This window comes from Chlamydotis macqueenii, chromosome 1, assembly GCF_036417535.1.
Source record: "Chlamydotis macqueenii isolate bChlMac1 chromosome 1, bChlMac1.mat, whole genome shotgun sequence".
In the NCBI taxonomy this organism is placed as follows: Eukaryota; Metazoa; Chordata; class Aves; order Otidiformes; family Otididae; genus Chlamydotis; species Chlamydotis macqueenii.
In genome coordinates this window covers 213,514,961-213,533,176 of record NC_141556.1, presented here as the reverse complement: position 1 = coordinate 213,533,176, position 18,216 = coordinate 213,514,961, and the positions used below count along the sequence as shown (strand labels likewise).

At 44.6% G+C, this 18,216-nt stretch overlaps 1 protein-coding gene across 6 annotated transcripts in view; it reads left to right on the top strand.

The window, feature by feature from the left end:
- GDPD5 (glycerophosphodiester phosphodiesterase domain containing 5) overlaps positions 1 to 18,216 on the top strand; it is a 172,615-nt gene that overhangs the window by 27,866 nt on the left and 126,533 nt on the right. The window contains exons 1-2 of one of the 6 annotated variants that reach the window (XM_086739758.1): positions 6,969 to 7,211; positions 7,847 to 7,911. The exons of 3 other annotated variants lie outside the window; for them this stretch is intronic. The gene's annotated coding sequence lies outside the window, so the exon portion shown is untranslated. Of the gene's footprint in view, positions 1 to 6,968; positions 7,212 to 7,421; positions 7,443 to 7,846; positions 7,912 to 18,216 lie in introns of those variants that run through there. 2 more of the 6 variants (XM_086739760.1, XM_086739761.1) reach the window with 2 other exon arrangements.

Sequence of the window (18,216 nt, the reverse complement as noted above, 5' to 3'; positions counted from 1 at the left end):
ATCCTGACTCTGCTTCATGTGCCCTTTCAGTGTCTGTGCCTTCTGGATATGAATTTAGCACCAAATGGTGCTTTTCAGATGTTTCAAAAGCTGCCTACAGAAATACTGGGAGGAAAGCTAACGTGAGGGCAACCTTTCTGGGAGGTGGGAGAGTGCTTGTTTCTGCATTTCCTTTGGTGGAGAGGCTCAGAAGTGTGTTTGTAAAGCTGTGTGTTGGTTTTATTAACTAGAAGAGTCAGATGTCTCCTGGGTTGGTGGGATCTACTCTTATCCTCTCCCAGGTGTTTGGATAAAAAGTGTTTGGGAAGATTGCAGCAGGGAAAGATGCTGATGAATATTTATCAGGAATAACTGCTTTATTCCTTGGTGTACTTGCGTTTCTGTTATCTTGTTATGCCTCTGTTTATTCCTGGAGCAGCAGAAGGTCACAGTGACATGTATTAAGATGCCAGCATCGTCTGTCTTGGTCACACGGTGGCAGTTGCTGTGGGATGTTGACTGGGGAGTCATTTGTTGCTAAATACTGCTGTGAGAGCAGTGATGCCTTTGTGGCAGAGGAAATTTTGGAAGTGTTTAAAGGTCTCTTTCTGGTGCTTCTTGTGAGAGTGAACCACCAGCTTCTGTGGATGCTGTGGACTGTGAAAGCACTCTCCCATCTCCCAGAAAGATTGCCCTCAAAGTGTTTTTTGGATGCTTGGGCTGATGTGATGCCTTATTTGTGGTAGAAGCTCTGAGTTCTTAACACTGAGGACTCTTTTCTACCCTGTGAATGGAAAAAGGGGAGGTAGAAATACAAAGTAAAGGTGTCATGCTTGATGTTGTCTCCTGCCCCAAATTGGGAGGATGGTGAGAAGGGGCTGCAATGCCTTGACAAGAGGTGGCATGCATGCAACCACCCTGCATGGCCGACTGGTTCCCCAGAGCACCAGCTGAGCTGTAAATGCCTGATGTCAAGTTATGGGTCAGGCGAGGGCACTGTTTACATCCTGTAATTAACATCTGTGCAGTTAATCACTGGGCCTGGCAGACCTGGACACGCTGGCTTGGAGTCACGCTCTCCGTGGCGGTTGGATCCCTGTCCCAGAGATGACAGGAGGCTGATAACAAAGATGTGTTGACTCAGACTGCCTGTGCTGATGTACCCTCCTCCCCATCCCAGCATATGTTTGCGGTGTATAAATCAACATCTTTATAAATCAGTGCTTTGACTTTAATTTCTTCCTCCTGTTTGGCCTCTTGGAAAACAAGGTTTGTGCAACTGTGCAGTTTTTCTTAACACATGAACCTGTGGGGCAGAGTAAGGAAAACTTAGCAAAGACAGAGCCTTGAAGACAGGCATTTCTGTGCAAGCCGGCGCTTGGTGGGACACCAGAGCCACTCGCAGGAAGCCCAGCTGAGACCTTGGTAGGTTGCACAACCATTTCTTTGACTCTTGGAGGTTGAGTATCTTAGTTACTGTTCAGTGCAACTGAAAATCTACTATTTGGCAGGTAACTGTTCTGAAACGTGTTAATAGGCTGCTGGAGGGATTAAACTTGCAAAGCAGGAAGTGTTTGTGATGTGTTGATTTTCCCCCACCGCTATTTCTTGTTTGGTGAATGCCGTTCCCATCAAGGGTGCAAAGAAAAAGATTGTTGGCCCTCCCTGGTTTAATGTAAACTTCAGAGGATGAAATTGCTGTCTCTCACAGAGGGATGGAGAAAGGGAAATGGGGATGATGACTCGAGATCTCCTCTTCCACTGTGTCCACTGCAGAACGTGGTCCTGAGATGTCCCTAGACTCCCTCAATCGCATGTGAATCTCATCCAAATGCAACTGGCTACTCTCTTAGCAGCTGATCTGCCTTTCCTGCTGCAAGAATGACTTTGCTGCTCTGAACTTTTAAACCCTACTTTGTCTGACTTGCTTTCTCCTTTTGATTGATGGATATTAACTTGCCTTGGAGGTGATGACAAATCCATATGCTCTCTTTCATCTTGCTCTGAGCTGTGTATAAAGACTTTAATTCTGAATCTAAAAAGGCTAGATGTGGTGCAGAACAAAATACAGCTTTCCTAGCAGATATAAAAGTGACCTTCTTAAAACTTAAGGCAGTTAAGACTCCTAAACCAGCTAGGTCTGTAAGAGTAGAGAGACAGTTAATCAACATTTATCCAAACATGCTAGGGAGCTAGTTTACAACGTTATCTCTCTAAAAATGTTAGAGAAGAGTTGATGTGCCTTTGTCTCCCAAAGTGATGCGGAAGAAGGAAGTTCTGGGCCAGAAGCTGTGCAGCAGGACAGTGTTGAAGCTATTCCATGAAGATGCTACAGAACATTTCTGGAACATGTTAGTTGCTTGTAGTATATTTTTGGGTTGATGGCTTAAATAGCCCATGTGCAGTAGTGCATGAGCCCATGTATATTCAATGCATTAATAAAAGTTCTCTGGAAAAGGCCAGGAGAGGATCCCAGCTCAGTTGTGGAGAACTGGGAGAAAAGGAAGGAGATCTGAGAAGTCTTATTTCCCAGCTAACTAGTTAAATTATCAGCATGGGATTGCTGGAAGAGAGGCCGGGGTGATACGGAAAAAAAGGACAGGTGTCCAGCTTCTTGGGGCAGATTGTGATGAGCTACCCTTCCCTTCCCTTTTTGAATCTGACAGTTGGCTGTTGGGATTTTCTGAAGTCCACGGCAATCTGAGAATTTCTGCCTTCAGTTACGGAGAAAAGCTTGCGGACTTGAAAAGAGCAGAGTGACCCAAGCAGTGCTTTATTCAGCAGACAGCACAGCTTGTACGTTGGATTTCCTGCACAAGAATTGCTGTGCCTTTCTTAGAGGAACAGTTGCTATGTTCCTCAAAGGATGAAGAATGGACAGCACGATCAGCATGAACCAGTGTTTTTCTGCCTCGCTGGTTGTTTTAAGCAGACATGCTGTCGAGTTCCTGTAGTAGCTATTACTGTTACAAGGGAAAAAAAAACACTTTAAATTACTGAGGTACATTTCTACTACTCAGTGGCAAATGAAATGAAAATGATTGTCCCTTGCTGCTGGGCCCTCTGCAAACTCATGGGGAAAGGCCATTCCTCCTTGCAAAGAGCACAGAGCCCATCGGTGACCTGATGAAGAGTGGGAGTGGGTGTGCAGGTGGGTCTAGGAGCTGATGGGAAGCTGTGCTGAGGGCTGGTAAAGGTAGAAAGTGGTGCGAGAAGAAATCCTGTCTAGTTTTCATGCTCCCAGGCACGTGTTTCACAAACACAGTGCAGTTTCAGAGGCAAGAATTGGGTTCCTTGACCAGTTCCTTTTGATATGAAATAACAAATGTCTCTACTTCTCTCGATGGTTGTCCCACCGTCTCCTTGGAAGTGGAGGCAGAGGTGCATATTTATTTCTTTTAAATGTCTTTGAGACTGGCCACACCAAGACTCAGACCATCTGCTTACTTTGTCAAGCTACGGTGCTCTCCTGTCCCCCACGTGGTGTCTGCCGTGTCCAAAACACTTAATTGCTTATGTTGTACTTTCTCCATCCCATTCTTCTTTATACATAAGTTCAGTATCTTAAATTTCTCCAAATCAAAAAGTTTCAATGTAGAGTTAAATGTCTTTATTGTCCAACACTTGGTGGGGACAGATCTCCATAGGAGCACCATGGTGAACATCTCTAAAATAGGGGAGGGTCTGTGTGGTGCTTGATTCCTTGCAGGGGGAACAACCTAGACCCTGATTAGAGCATCAGGTCATCAGCTGTGATGCATTGACCTGCTCAGAACTGGTTTGAGATCTTGGGGCACCAGCACAGGTGTTGTGTGAAAGTAGAGGCAGCACTGTCCTGCCAGGAACCTTGAACAACCTGCTAAACCCTTGTATCCTTGGGAAGAGTAGCCAGCAGCTGCCAACAAATCTGATGGGGGTTGGCTGGTAAAGTTATGTGGCCAAATGAGTTTGGCAGGTTGCTGGCAGAGCAGCAAGGCTGCTGAGGACAAATATTTTTGAGTGGTAAAGTATTCCTGTGCTATTCCTGTAGCAGATGTTCAGATGAGTGCAGACCTTGGGAGCTCTTCTGTGTCTGCTTGCTAGCTAAACCTAAAGCAACAGTGGTATAATGTGCTTGGTGACTCTCCATCCTGGAGCTGAGAGCTCTCTCCCTCTTGGTGTGGGTAGAAGTGCTGTTGATGGACAAGGCAGGCAGCTCACCTGGGACACAGGAGGAAGACAACACAGGTTTGAAAGTCTCTTGTGCATCCCAGGTACCTGTCCAAACCCTTGGGCTGTTTCCAGACCTGTTTTGGTGGGAAAGACTGAGTGTTTTATTTAACATCCCAGCTCTTTCTTCTGTAGGGTGGCAGAGGGAGATCTCTTGTATGCTGCATCCCATGAAGCTGGAGAAGCCTGATGTGCTTAACTGAAATGCAGCCAAGTTTCCCTGCCTGCTCTGACTGCAGCCCTACAGAAAAGGCATGGGCAAGTGAATTATCCAGGTGGTGCTTGAATGCTCTAATCCCTGAGGAAGAGCCTGGAGAGAAATAAGGGATCATCTGGCAGGTTGTGCTTTGGTGTCTTCATAGGTGGTGATGAGCAGGATACCAGATTCTATGGCTGCTGGAGGGTTACTTGGATGCTTGGGAGGCTGGAAGAATCCCAAATACCACGTATGCGGTTCTTGTTTACTTAAACATCAAAATTATACCAGAGATGCCTCCGGAGCCCAGGGTAGTGGCATCTGTTAATGAGGGATGAGAGCTCTAAGGGCTTGTGGTGATTCACTTGTGGTCCTTCAGGATGAAACCGATCTTTCCTTAATCAACACTGATAAACAGACTCTTTAAATTGGAGCTATCTGATTCCTGGTAAATTGTGGGGTTTTTTTCCTCTTTTCTTGCAACACAATCTCTGAACTGCATCTTTTTGCCCAACGGGCCTGTGATGCTGATAATCCTCCTCTGCTTCACATCCTTTCACCCCCAAATATTTATGTGCATATAAACAGAGGAGCAACAAATTTGACTTGCCGCCACAGGGCTCTGTGACCATTTCAAACATAAACTCGGCTTAGCTCTCAGTTCTCTCTTAACTGCCTGGCTGTCTTGCCACGTAATAAATTACGAGCATTTATTGGTCTTTTGACTTATAGGTTTCCCAAGGGAAAGGAAGGAGACTGGCTGAACAAAGCCTTCTTTATAATCAGAGTTTGCTGTAGGCTTTGGACAGAAATTGTGATTGCTGGCCAGTACAGCAAGGACTTTATGGCTCTATCTGTAACTGCATTTATGCCAACGAGGAGGTTTGGAAGATGCTGAATAATAGAACTCAGACTGTATCATTAAGAGATTAATGTGTATAATATGACAGAACTGATGAGAAACCAGTGCATTTCTGGAAATGCATCCCTAGAGAAAGTTTTAGATGCTTGTTTCTCCTGCTGGGATGTGGGACTATCAGTACTGCTCATCTTCCCATCTCTTGAAAGTTGGCAGGTAACTTCTACCCGCTGCGGTCACCATGTTCCTATATGTTATGGCTGGAAATGTGCTGAGACTTGGAGCTGTTGGAAAATTGCTACTCTCAGTGCTTCTCTGCTTGTCCCAGTTTCTTTTCAGCTGGCTGCAATAAGACAAGAGCATCCAGTAGCCTCCACCCACACATTGCTCTAGCAGCACCAGCACCAAGTGTGAGCTCACTGGCAAAAGCCAGCTGCATCATATGCCCTGGGTGAAATATCCGGTTGGTACAAGACTAGCTCTTGCTTCTTGGTTGCATTTATTCTACATCACCTTGTGCTGACACAGCTTGGTGCTTTCGTGAGAATATTTTGCTGTAATGCATCTCAGACTCATCTAACCTAAGCTGATGGTTGACCCAATCAACTCGTATCTGTGTGAGACCAGATGAATTATTTCTTTTTTCGTCTGGATAGCTTTCTGCTACAGAAACGTGTGCGGAATTTCTTGGAAGGCAGAGTCCTCATGACTCCCTAAGATGGCTCCCAGTTTTTTAAGGGTGTAGAAAACTTGAACTTTCCGAGATGGAAAGTACTGTAGGATGAATCTTGCACCTGATTCCACTTCATCTCAGGTCGCAGTAACTGGGCTGACTGGACTCTGTCCTGCTGGGGTGAAAAGTGACTGAAGGCCAGTGACTTTCCTGCAGACTGACCTTGCAGAAGGTCAGTGGCTCTTGGGTAGGTAGTACAGCACGAAGGTCTGGTTTGAGAGCCTCAGCTTGCGTAAGAGTGAGAAACTTTCTCCAGTGGAGGAGTTGCTGAGTGAAACTCTTCCTGTTCTGGCTCCCTGTTCCTCTCCTCGGTATTTTTCTTGCACCAGTGGCCTCTTGCACTGGAAAAGTGGATGGCTTTCATGTGGATCTTCATCTGAAAAGATGCTGCTGTCCATGGGTGTCCAATTGGTGTTGTAATCAAGCCAATGTGTCTTTCACCTCAATGTCCCTGTCCCCCTTCCAATCTTGGAGGCTGGTTTTGAGAGAAGCTTTATGAAGGCACCAGAACTCCCACCTGCCTGGAAGATGCTGCTCTTCCCCATCCTGCCTGAGGCAGAACTGAGGCAGGTGCTGGCAGAGGAGTCCAGTGGGAAATACTGCTGGCATGAGCCGAAGTTGGGTTCTTCGGAGACCCCTGCTCATCCTGAGTTCATCTGCGGCTGGACTGGGTGGTTGTGGTCTTGTTGCCTGGGCAGAATGACGATTGCTGCTGCCTTGCAAGCAGCCTGCACGGAGCAGCCTGCGTCTGGAAGAGGCATCACCACAGAAATCTTGGCAGGCCTCCTGCTCATCTCTTGTGCTTGCAGAGCAGCAATAGCAGCTGCCTCGTGCCCTCTCCCAGCCGGGAGGGAGAAGTAGGTCAGAATTTGCATTCTTTGCTTGGCTTCTCTGCATAACTTGCACACTTTCTTTTTTCAGGTCCCCTTTTTAAACGAGCTGTTCCTGTACATGTGTTTTCCTCAGACTCCCCTAAATCAGAGGGCGAAGACTTAAATTCAGATGTATAATTGGGCTTTAATGTCTGTCTGCCCTCCGAAAGCACTTCTGGAAGACTCCTCACACTCCGAAGGGCTGATCTCAGCATGTAAAAATCTGAAATAAATGCTTGGGGCAGTGTCTTCATTTTTGGCTGTTGGATCGTCTGCATCAGGATTTAAATTTTCTCCTGTAGCTCTTTTCGCATGACAAGAGCAAGTAATTGGGATGAAATCATCCGTGCTGCAAACGTGATGGTGAGATTTCTTTTCGGCGCTTCTCTGTGTGTTTTGTGGCTGCTCTGCAATGTCCTGGTGGGGAGAAAAGAGAGAGATTTGAGCGCAGCAGGCTCGTGGCAACCAGAGAAGCATCCGAGCGTTGCTGAAGCGCTGCAGGGCAGTCGAAGGATCGTTTCGTCACGGTTTTGTGCACCGTGAGAAAAAGCTTTGTTGAAAGAGTGTTCTGAAGTAACAGGCATGCCGGATGAGGTCTGGTGTGATGGGGCTGGGACAGGAGATGGGGGTCAGCTGATGGGCTGCATGGTGGGGAGCATCCTTAGGTGTTTCCGTAGATTTTAAGGTGCAAAGGGGCACCACCTATTGGCATGTCTTTTTTTTTTTTTTTTTTTTTTTCCCTTAAGATATTTGCAGAAACCTGGGTCTGTCTATTCTACCCCTCATAGCATGATGGCAATTCGTCTTGTGGTTTTGGGAGTCGGGGTCGAGGGGGAGTCTCTTTTTAGGATTTCCAGTTCTCAGTGCTGTTTCTTGTCCGCAGTTGAAAGCAAGATTTGGTTTCCTGTGTGATTCAGCACCTCTAGCAGATTTTTTTCAGTATTCTGGTGAAAAGGGGAATGTAACATCCTGAAACTGAGGAATTTTTTTTTTTATAGGGGGGGGTTTCAGCCTGTGATGGAAAGAAAAACCTGCTGTATGATTCTGGTCTGTCTTCACCTGTGTAGGTGACTTTTGTTGTGGGTTTTTTGTTGTTATATACTTGAAAGGCCTATTTGCTTTTTTTTTGGTTGGTTTGAAATATAAAGCGAATTGTTTGGTCTGAAGACAAGTGTATGGGTAAAAGTGATAGGAACTATATTAATGCCACATGATCATTGTTTTAATGGGTTTTCACTGTATTTTAGAAGTAGGATAATACTTCACTGAGTCTCTTGCTTTGTATTTTTTTTTGTAGCGTGTAGACACATTTAGCTAAAAATGGCTTGCCTTCGTTTTCCAACAAAGTTTCAGGGTCTTACCTGCTATCTGCTTTATATAAGTAAAACTGCAACCTGAATCTGTCTAAGACTTGTGCAAATAGCAGGCGATGTCACGTCTGTTCCCATTTGTCCTCCTTTGCTAATGTTTCGCTGCCAAAAAGTGTCAGCGGCTTTGAGACGTCTCTGCACAGGAATGACCTTTTGGGAGCTGAACTCTTCCCCATCCTGCCCTGCTGTTTGATCTCTCTCCTCGGGGCTTTTGCATGTTCAAGCATTGATAGTAGGAAGACTGCTTAAAAGTAAATATAGGATAGAGTCTGAGTGTCTTTAAAGAGCTGGAAGAACTTAATTTGAGGGCAGATATGGGAATTGCAATGAAAGCACCTTTGATTTCTCTTTGTTCCCTCTGATGCGTGCCATCCAGCCTGCTGTTCTCATTAATCCATACGGATGTCCTATTGTTCCGGTATTAGGTTTTAAGTTGTGCTGTTGTGTTTTAAAAGCAGGGTGTCTACATGCTGAGAGCCACTTTTCAGAGTTGTGTGGCACGTGGGTGTATAAAGATCATCTGGGGAGGTGTTGCAGAAAGGGGCAATTTGTCTTTCTGCTTGAGATGCCCTCAGAGATGAAACGCGTTCTGTGTGTGCATGAACATAGCTGATCCTCCCCACGCAGGGCACGCAACTATCACGATGGACTTCTAAGGTAACCTGGTTTGTGACTGTAATACCCCTCCTAAGCCGTGTATTCCTGTTGTTTGCTGGAAAGGGGGAGAATCACGTTTTGCAACCGTGGGATGTGACTCTAGTCCCTGGATGATGCTGCGGTCAAACAGGAGTGCTGCAAAGGTCTTGTTACCTTCTGCTCAACATCCCTGTCTCTATAAAGAGCTTTTCTTGCTTTGTTGTGTTGCATCTGACCTTCCCTTCGCCTCCAGGTGTGGTTCAAATAAACCAGTGTCATTCTGAACTCTCCAGCCTCTCGCGTCTCTGTTCAGCTGCTGGTGCCCAAGTGATATTTGCACATTGGGCAAGCGTCTCATTGAAGAGCTTGTTCTACGTGCAATCAATGGCACACATTGCTGCAAAGAATAGCTCAGTGGCTGCTGAACCTATGCATAAATCTGCCATCCTTTGCCTAAACCTGGAATCCCTTCTCTGTGGTGCATGGGTAACAACAGGCAAAATGTTTGAGCTGTTGTGCTGGTGAAGTCCTGGCCACCTCCTCTTTCCAGTTTTGCTGCTAACATTGTGTTCGTTAAACCATCTCGTGAGGAGAATTTCAAAGCCCAACAAGATTAAAATACATAATGAGTTTCTTCTGCCTCTAGGATCTGACTTTAGCAGGAAATCAATGATGAGCTTTGGCTTTCTTGTGCAATCTTGTCTTGTAAGTAGGGGGATGATGAATGGATATCAGTTCAGTTCCTACTAGGCAATAATTGCAGCTAGAAATCCTTTCAGCTAATAAACTGCATTGTAACTTAAAGCAAAAATTCAGGACTGTCATAATACAAAGATAGAGACTATCTTGGATACGACTTATGGCTGCCAAGCTGAAAATAAAGAACTTGGTAGTGAGAAACTCTTCTGGAGCATATTTGCTCCATAAAGGAGGAGAAAAGCTGCAGACAGCCCCTGCAGTTGGGAGTCCAGTGCTTCGGCCTCTGTAGCAGAGGATGTTTGTTACAAAGCATGAATGTGCAGTTTGGAAAAAAAAATACAAATCTTAAACTTCATGCCAAGAATATTGTCTGTCCTCTTAAAAGCTCTTGTTCTCTTGTGCTTCTGATGAGCCTTGTTCTGGAGATGTGGCAGGAGAGTCACGGTGGTGACAAAGGTTAATGCGGTGTTGCTGGTAGGGGAGAGAGATGATGCGTTTTTTTTTTTTTAATCTTGAAATTAAATCCAAGCATGTTTGTTTACACGGCATAATTGAGGCTGGGATTGTCTGGTTTTAGCACTGGATCTGCTGGAGCTGATGCTGTACTTGCTTTTTTCCCTCCTTGGTGAAGTGGTCAGCTCTAGGAGATCATTTAGGTTTATTTTTGGGGCAAAAGAGATGATCCAGTTGGCTCTGCAGCCTTCCATGTGATGCACAAGAGACTTGAAATGTGTGTGTTTCCCTTGCTAAACTCTCCTGGAAAAAAAAACCCCAGGTTTATTCTGATGTCTGAAGAGGTCATCTCATCATGTCTGGTTGGCTTCTAGAGTGTGTAGGGAAAGGTGGTTGGGGCTACCCAGCAACCAAGATACATGTTTCTTCTGAAACCTACCACAGAACATGGCAGAGCCAAGATGTTAATTGCTGGTGGGAAGAAGTGGCTTGTAAGTGTAACTGTACCAGTGTCCTTTTTTTGGATAGGCTGTAGAGGAAGTTTGCAAACCTCCTTTTGTCCCCCCCCGCTTCTTTTTAGGTACTCACGAGTGTGTTAGACCCTTTTTGGGCTTTGTTTCAATCACTTCCACTTGATAGCTTGAGTGGGAGGAGAAAAGGGAAAATCCTATGTACTGGTAAGTTCAAGCTGTTTCTGTAAGAGCAAGGAGAGTGGCAAGGATGAGATTGCTCTTAAATATGCTCTGGTTTTAATGAAAGACTCAGTGATTTGTTGTCTTATTTGTGCTCTGCTCCTTCCTCCAGTGATACCTGTGGATTCTGGTAGGGGGTTGGAGCTGATGATCTGAGGATGCCACTGTTTGTGGTTTTTTTCATCCTAAAGTAATATTGATAGTGGGAGGAAGCTTTGACATTGGCTCTTGTAAGATGCATAAGTTTGTAGCCACTTAGCTCACTCCCTCTAAAAAAATAAATGATAAAAAACATAAAAATCCCCAAATCTCCATTCTTCTCCTTATCTTGACAGCAAAGAATTAAGATGCTGCTATCTGTGCATAGAACCCTCAGCATTTTCTGCAAGAGCTTCATTGTGCTGCTGCGGGATGGATGTATCTTGCTGTCACTTGCTCTGTAGAAGAGGTCTCTTGGGATGGACAAAACAAGCTGCAGGGAGTTCAGTTGTGATAACTTAAGCAAAGCTTTTACATCCTTTCCAAGCAAGCCTGGGAGATCCCATTACTTTGCATCTTGTCCGGTTCCTGAAGTCTCTGAACAAAGGACCAGGAACTGGGGAAGCTGATGTGAAAGCTGGTGGCGTAGAGTTGGGGTTTACCAGCTTAGGGTCATCTCAACTCTTTTGACTTTGCTACAGAAGAAAGCAAAACCATTTCCCTGTATGAAAGAGTGTCTTAAATGCGGTATGTTCCCCTCTGTGCTACTTTATCTAACAGAGTGATGTGACCTTAGTGGCACAACCACTGAGTCTATTCCTATCTGAAAGCCAAGCAGCCTCATATTTTGGAAACTTTTCCATAGGTAAATGTGGAGGCAATGGTTCGTGGTGGCGAGAGACTAAACCAGTGTTGTGAGCTTGAAACATCCTATGGCATCCAGCTGTGTTTTGACCTCTGCGGTAATAGTGGGATAGCTGGACTGGTTGACCTTCTTCCAGCACATGGCAGAGAACTGCCCATGCAGGGACATTATAATGGGGCCTCAAGCAGCCTATTTTGTGTTGGCTGGACATAAGGCTGGGTTTACCCTGGGTCTGATCTGCAGACAGCACTGTAGTGTTTAGTTGTACTCATTATCTTGAAGTTGGGTGCAATCTGGCTATGTGCTGGCTGTGGACCATGTGGAACTCTTTGCAGTGATGACCAAACGGCCAGCAGGATTATCTCCTGACCTGTGGCTGAAGTATTTCAGGCAAGACTGTTGCGACTTTCTATGAAGCTTAAGAACTTGTGCCTGGTGGTCAACCACCAAAGCTGGACTTGTCAAATTAGCAGATCTCTTACAGTAAGTAGCCTAGGTTTTCCTATGCAGGGTGCTTTCAGGAGCCTACGTTTAAAATGTCTACTTTGAGCTCATGGAGAGATCTTGGAGAAATCACACTTACATCCCCATAAAAACTGAGCCACCTGTTGCAGAGAGAGGGCTTTTGAGCTCGGGTGTGCTGAGCAAGCTGCATATTTTGGTTTCAAACCTGTAGGCTGAACAAGCACTGGGTGGCAAAGATGCTTCTCCAGCATGGGGAGCAAAAAATCTTATTAAGCTGTGAAAAGAAACATGAACAGCCCTTCGAAAGACTGAGCTAGACGAGACATGGAGCTGCCTCCGTGTTTTAGCTCTGGAGGGATGCTGTGAAGCCAAACAGATGGAGGACTGAAGCATAGGTGGTGTGTGAAGAAGGCACTTGCGTAATGTCACTGGAATAGAAACGGCTGTGTGATGCTCGCTCTCATCCCTGTTGCTGGAAGCAGGTGGTATCAGCTGTTTGTGAAAAAAAAAAGGAAGGTTTTAACAGGCTTCATTCAGTCAATACTAAATGGAACAAAAAAGGAGAAAATGTGAAGTTCTTGAGGGCTTGGCAAAGGATCGAACAGCAAACTCAATTTGAAAATGCCTAGAATTCAAGTTGATTTTATGAGTATTAGTAATATTTGGACAACATGTTTCCTAGCCCAGTGAAAATGTTGTTGGTTTTTTTTTTAATACTGCTGAGGAAGATCCAGGCTAAGGGATGAGGACTTTAAAGTCTCACATGGTACTCAATAGCTTGTAATTGCTGTGCTGCTAAAGAGAGAAATGGGCATTTTGGGAAAGCAGCATGATCCAAAACCTCAACTTGCTAGAATATGTGAAGTTGCTTAGAAAGCTAATAGCCAGGATTAAAGAGGAAGATGATTTACAGCAGTTTGGCCAGCATTGAGAGCTTGAGGGGTTTATGGTGGGAAAGATATTTCCATCCTGACTAGCTGCACTCTTTTGGAGTTTATATGTTGGCTGTAAACCTCAGGCTGTTTTAAAATTTGGTAAAGCGCTTAGTTTCTCTAATGGAAACATCCATTTAGAAAGGGAGGAACAAGGGAAAAGTCTAAATTCTCTTAACACCTCTTTCCAAATCGCTTCTGAACACAATGCGAGCAGTAGTCATTTTTTCCCAGGTTGCTGGGTTGTGCTCTTCTGGGCAGGAGGCCCAGCTTCTGTATGGAAGCTGCCTGAGCACTGCCTTCTGTGCTTCTCTACAGTGTCTTGATGCATGGGAGAAAAATTGGCATGGGTCTGTGAAGGAAATGCAACACCTCTGGTCTTCCAAGTTCCCTCCACATTGACTAGTAAGCAATAGTTTGTTCTGTTTGCTTCCTGTGTTGTTATAGAATGGTTTGGGTGGGAAGGGACCTTCAAAGCCCATCCAGTCCAACCCCCCTGCAAGGAGCAGGGACATCTCCAACCACATCAGGCTGCTCAGAGCCCCGGCCAACCTGGCCTGGAATGTTTCCAGGGATGGGGCATCCACCGCCTCTCTGGGCAACCTGGGACAGTGCTCCACCACCCTCATGATGCTTTGAGGTGGCATCACTCAGCACATGGACGTATCTTGCTCATCAGTGTTCTTGCACAATGTGGTTGACACCAGCATGTGAGTGGCACAGCTCTGGGCAGGAGGCAGCCTGGGATTGGTCACACTGGTCCTACTGGTGCAGTGGGCAGGAGTCCAGTTGTGTTTTCTGCACAACAGGACCATGTTTTGCCTTGATTGATAAGATAATGAAATGAAGGCTCACAAGCACGTATCCAGAGCTCTAGGGCATCAGTTTTCCCAATCCATGCTTGAAAGGAGTGAAATGCTTTAGGCTCAGCTTCTCTTCTGCATGAATGCTCTTCCTGTAAGTGAACTCAGCTTAGAGAACATGGATTCTGGCTATCTTCTAAGGGCAGATTGTGGGTGGAGAGCGCTAGATGTTCCTCTGAGCTCCAGTGTGTTTATAAGCCTGGCTCTGATCAAGCAGTCTGCAGAACAGAAAGTGTTCCTCTGTAACTTGCTGTCAAGGCATTTATGAGAACTTATTGGAATGCTAAGCCTGGGTTTTGGGGCAGATTCTTGCATTCCTTGAAGAATTTTTAAAATATTTCTGTACATTAACGTAAAATCAGAATAAATAGCTTAGATTGGGAGGGAGCTCAGGAGGTCATCTAGTCCAACCACCTGCTCAGGTCAGCTATGAAATAATCTGAAGAACAAGCTGATCAAATAACACTCACAGCTGGATCTTGTGGGATGCCAGAGCCTGGTATGATGTTGCAGGATGAGTAGGATGACTCCAAAAGCACTGCTAGATGAGCAGGAAACACCACAATCCCACCCTGTATCACACAGAAAAGTGTTCCAAGGGGTCTAAGTCTGCTGCGTTTAACTGATACGTGATTCAGAACAGAATTCTTAAAAATCAAGTGTTTTTCTTTGAATTGACTAGAAAATGAGATTTTTCTAGCAGTTGCTTAGATTTCTTTTGGCCTGCTTTGAAATAAAATGAGTAAAATAAGTGGTTCACCTACAAAGGGCAGGAAGAATATGCAAAACTTGATGTCTCTCACTTGACACCTATGGGCTTAGAAGAGCTAGGGTAACTATTTTAACTCAATTAGCTGTAGCGGGTGCAGAGATTGGAATGACTTTTTTTCATGAATTAGCCATCTTCTGTCTTACCCACCTTTGGGACTTTTTGATCACCTTCTTGCTGACGTGAAGATGCATGTATTTGTTTCTTCCCAGCTTTCTTGGCTTAAGGGCTTCTGAAACTAGATTTACATGACAGCTGAGCTGTGGTTTGACCATGTTGGAAAAGGTAAGACACTGCTTCAGGTGTTGTTTCTCCATTCGGTGCTTTTTCAGGAGAAACAGTCACTGTCTGGTTAAGAAAGTGCTCTGTGGTCTAATACCTAAAATACTTTAATTTGAGGGAGTTAAGCGGTTTGTTTTACATCTGAGATGAGCAGTTTCAGTAAGGCTGGGGCTTACAGAGATTTGAAAGATGTGCTAATACTGCCAGAATTCAGGTCAGAGGAGAAAGTGCTTCCTTCCCATTGTAACCCAGAAGAACTCTTACATAGCTGTTCTTAAACCATCTTAAGAGATAGCAGAGATGGGGAGGAAAACCTCATCAAACATATTGCTGATAAGCCCTCAGAATGCAAAAATAGGATCATCCTTTTTTGGAATGAAGGACTTGTTGGAGGTAATGGTCTTTGGAGATGGACAGAGAAATTCAAGAAACTGTCAGATCAACTATGAGCTGGGTGGACCTGGTGTCACACATCAACTACACTGCAGTCTTGATGTGAAGATACCTGTGTTGGTTTATAAATTGTGTCCTAACTGGGAAAGCAAAGTCTTCTAGCTGTGGCAAGCAGCATGGAAGCTCTTGTATCTCCTGTGTCTTACCTAGACCACGATGCTCACATCTCATGGAAGAAGGGGAAATTGGAGGTCTGAAACTCCTGCAGTGATGAAGCGGACTGGGCATTCGTGTCACATTCCCTGTTTTCAGTTGAAAATAGTTCTTAAGACATGCAGAAACTGTTAAACTGCCAGATTTTGGAACAAAGACATGAAACACACTTGATATTTCCTTTTCCCCCATTTATCTCTTTCTTATTGATGATAGATTAACCTGCTAACTTGTGTCAGTGCAGATCTATTCTGTCTTGTGCCTTCAATGAGCCCTTGAGGACTAGCAGGATCCTGGCCATATTATAAAAGGGGAGATTGTGTTAAGCCCTGTAAGGACTGGGAAAATGATTGACCTGAGGAGTTTCTTCCGTGGAATACTTTTGAGGGGAAGGTGTGTTGCTTTGAAGGGTGCTTGAGGAGGATTTTCTGAACTTGGTACAAACAACGGTCTCCAAAAGTCATCATTATTGTGGAATTATATTTTTTTTTTCTGCCCCTAGGTAGCTGTTTACCCTGTTAATGCAGGGTATTTTGTTACAGCCTTGTGTGAATCTGAATAAATTAATTCTCACTAAATGCAGTCCTTGGGTTTTCCTGCTGCACATCTTCCCAGTAGGGGCCTGAAGCATGTGGTGTGTTGGGATTCTTCCTCCTCTTCTTCCTCGCTGAGTAAATAGACTCTCCTTTCTCCATTACTCTGTACTTGCACCCTCAGGCACAACCTCTTTAGTGTTTTTACCTCTGGCTTATTTTTCCTAATTCCATCATCTTCTCCCCTTCTCCAGTCTGACCAGCTGAGAAGTGCTCTCTGCAGCCTTCTCCTACAGTCTCTCATAATGGCAGAGAGATAAATACCCACCTTATATTTTCTACTCCCACATATACTTTCCAAATATCCTTCTTTAGTCTGGAAGTTACTATTTTTTTTCAGGAAAAAAAAAACCCAACCCTTCTGGATCTATAGTTTTCCTTTTCTTTCTTGGCCAGCTCTTTGAATTAAGAGTCTCCTGGTTTATCCAGTTTGGATACTATCCTGGTGGCTTTGAATTCAGGTGTGCTCATCCAGGGAACAGTAACTTTCATGTTTATTTGCCCTTGAGTTTCAGTAATGTGTAAGAACAATTCCAACAAAAGGTATTGCTGATGGATTTTTTTTTTGTCTGAGTTTTTTTTTTTGTTTGCTTCTAGTGGTTATAAAGCCTAATCCTTGAAACACGCTGAATTCAGACTTGCAGAGATGCTGTTTTGGTTACTTGGTGCTTTCTCTTAATTTGATGAATATGCCGGTATTTTTTTCAGGACACTTTCAACATGTTCAAGAGGGTGTCAGAAACTGGCGTGGCCAATAACAACAAGTTATTTAATGGGAGATGCTCTCAATGTTTTTTACATTTTAACCGAAAATAGTGTACCCTGGAGCAAATTAACTCTAGTTTCTTTGGGACTTATTTCAAATCTTTAATCTTCTCATTTCCATCCTTTCATGTCTCCAGCTGTATGTGCTGACTAGTCTTTGACAGCAGGCTGGACTAGAACCGCTCTTCTCTTGTGGGGGAGGTTCATTTGAGTCTTTCCCACCTGGCAGCAACCCCTCTTGGAGAGCTTGCCAGTGCGTAACCGCTTTGTGGGCTGGAAGAGGTTGATGCTCCAGGGCACTGTTGCTTGGGGAGGGAAGGAAGAGTAGGGGAGGGCAGAAGAGAACAAGAACAGACACAGTTATGCAATCACACTGCATTTTCTTAGGAAAATAAACTGAAAATAAAGATATTTTTAGCTCTTGGCTAGTGTAAGATCTGTCCTTTTTTTTTTTTCTTTTTTTTTTTTTCAGACAGTAGCTTCTCCTCAATGTTCCCATTGAGGCAGGCTCTTAATCTGAATTAACTGAAGATGAAAACCCAAAGTGGCATACTGGAAGTGAAGTAGGCTGACTTGAAAGGCATTTAATCCTGGAAATGCTGTGTTTATGTGCAGCTGGCTTGCCCTTTCAAGTTACATAGGCTAATTTTCCTGGGAACCTCTTAATAAATAAACCCTAGGGGGTTGATGTGAATGTGAGAAAAAAAGAAAATGCTTTCCTGTGGGAGTTCTGTGCTCCAGAAAGTCATTCTTTGCTTTCCTGGGATGTGGTTGTGTTTTGGGCTGTATTCCAGATGTGAGAGGTGCCTGACCCACCTGGGTAGGTGCTTCTGTCTTCAGAGCAAGTGTAGCCTTGAGGACTAGCACGTGTTTTTCTTGTTTCCTTGATGCTTGTGTAAGGATGGCTCATCAGAAGATGTGTGGGAAACCTTTTATTATTATTTCCTTTTTTTTTTTTCTTGTCTGGTGCTGAGAGGTCTGCCTTGCGAAGTGCCCTTGTTGTCTTTGTGGTGACATCTATGCCTTTCTAGCTAGGGAAAGGAAAGGTCATCTTGTTGAATGAACACGTGTTCCCTGCGGTCAGTCTTATCAGCACTGACTGTATGTTGGGACAACTCATCTTTAGTCTGTGATGCTGACCGCCTCGCCCTGGTAAAAATCAGGTTTTTTTTTTTAATTTTCTTTTTTTTTTTCCTCTTCACTACTGCAGTGTAACAGGGCTACTTAAGAAAAACAAACTTTCAGCCTCTCCTTTTTCTGAGGCCTATTCCTAGAAAGCTTGATGTTTTACAGGGAAGGGAAGAGAAATATTGGTGCTGTTGCATTCTGGCCTCTGGGCTCCTGTGGGACTTGCTGCTTAGCTGCTCCAGATGTTTGGATAAGCTGCTCTGGGCTGGAA